A 2,160-nucleotide genomic window follows, 5' to 3' on the forward strand; every position below is an offset into this window, starting at 1 on the left:
AAGTTATAAACAACTGCAAAAGACTCCACATGGTGCCTGTGTTCCAGGAGAAATCTGCTCATTGCTGCAGCTGCCTGAAGTGTCAGCTGGAGAAACTGTAAACTGTGCAACAACCTAAACACTGGTCCCAAGAGGCATGGGGAGAGGGAGTGGATGTGGCTTTAATGATATCCCAAGGGTTGGAAAAAGGAACAGTGGCCTGAGCTCACTGCATTTTACATACACGATTTAAAGCAATGTGATTATAACTTCAGAATTCAATGATCTCAACTGGAGCTGCAGGAGCTCAGAGCATTTTACAATGTAGAAAGTGAATTTTAATTGCAAATGTCTGAAAATGTTCACACTCATTTATAAACAGAACAATTTTGTTGTGTGGTACCCTTTCTGGTAATAAATTAAAATCCCATTGAAAAAACAGCACTGGCTACTAATCCTAGCTCTGCTCAGTCTTTGTGCCCCTCTGAAGATCAACCCCATGTCCAGAGGTTCTAATTTTCTTGTCTTTTCTCCCCTTTTGCCAGTGCTATCACTGAAAAGCCTGAGGCAGCTGGAAGGAATGTAATGGAATTCTGCATACATTACTGTTATTCTAAGCATCTGATTTTTTAGCTTGGGGATTCTTGTATCTGTGTTTAAGCAAGAGTGTTCTTTGGGTCCAACAAAACAGCCCACCTTTGAACCATCCAAGAAAAAAACCATCCTGCCTCATTAAGAGGTGTGTCTAAATACTGATACCAAAAGTAAACAGACAGTACCAGCCCAAGACCCATACCATCTGGTTTATGTGGCAACTGGCAAGGAAAAAGTTTCTTATTAATGTCTTTTCATAACTTATTTATAAACCATTGTAGGGTGTGACAGAGAAAGTCTGGTGTTAAAAGAATTAAAGATGAGGTCAGGGTGGCAGACTGTGACTGTTCCTGGGCTGAATCCTGATAGTGATATGAGCAGTGAGGCTTTGAGACTCTGGAGATCGTGTGAGCTGCTCACCATCTTTTCAGCTGCAGGGACCTCTGAGTGCCAGTGCTATGGGGCAAGTCTGCAGGCTTCAGACTTTGTGTCTGCAGCTACACAGAACTGGGATCTTTAAGATACCAGTGATGCTGAAGAAAAAGGATCACGTCTGTAACCCTCTAGTGACTGACTCAAGGGCAAGAGAGAAATAAATGAGTTTCCTTTTAATGCTGTTGGTCTCCTTTCAGCTTCCCCCAAGGTTATAAGCAAGCATGCAGGATAAGATTCTTTAAAAATAAATGGCACAAGTCGTCAAGAACTACCTCACTGTAGTCTACTCTTTATTCTGTATCAAATCATACACTAGAATGCTGTGCACTGTTCAAAATCTAGAGCCCTTCCCCATCTGTAATTTCCCGATGCTTACAAAATAAGAAAATTCTTCCACATGGAAGATTTGGAATAACTTTTGATGCTCGTAACACTTTCAATGTCTCACAAAACCCTAGATCCTAAGACGAGCAATGGCACCTGCTGCAATTTATTTGAAGCACATTCCCTGCTCAGGACGCTGTGAAGAGGACAGGCTGCTGCTGGCATTCAGCTCTGCAAGCTCCCAGCCCCCACACTCTGCAGCCCACACGCACTCAGCTGCTGTAGCCCGAGGCCACAGCTACTGACAGGGTGCTGCTCACTCCTCGTTGTGAAACGCGTTCCTGCTGCTGCACCTGCCCTGCCCTAAGCAATCGTTCGCGCTCATCCCGGGGGCGGAGAACTACACCGGGAACTAAGGCTGAACCTAAGCAAGCGGTGACGGGGCTGAAGCTTGGACCCGCTTCCGATCTGCGACAGCCCAGGGCCGATTGTTGTTGTTGTTCTTGTTGTTACTTGTTGCTTGTTGCTGTTGTTGTCGTGGGGTGGGAGCGGCCGAGGTGAGGGAAAACCTCCCCGAGCACCATCGCCTGCGGGTGGCAGCCCACACGGGGCCGCCGCTGGCCCAGCTGGCAGCAGACATCACCACCGATCGGAACCACTTCGCCGCGCCCCCCAGCCGCCCGAGGAAGAAGAGAAAGCAGCGGATGCCGCTCGCTGGCCGGTGCTGGAAGCGGCCTCACGGCTCCCTCCGCCCTCAGGCGCTGAGCAGCCTCCCCCTTCCCCGCCCCTGTCCCGGGGCGACTGCCGGAACTGACGTCTGCGGGCACT

This window comes from Heliangelus exortis, chromosome 2, assembly GCF_036169615.1.
Source record: "Heliangelus exortis chromosome 2, bHelExo1.hap1, whole genome shotgun sequence".
NCBI lineage: Eukaryota > Metazoa > Chordata > Aves > Apodiformes > Trochilidae > Heliangelus > Heliangelus exortis.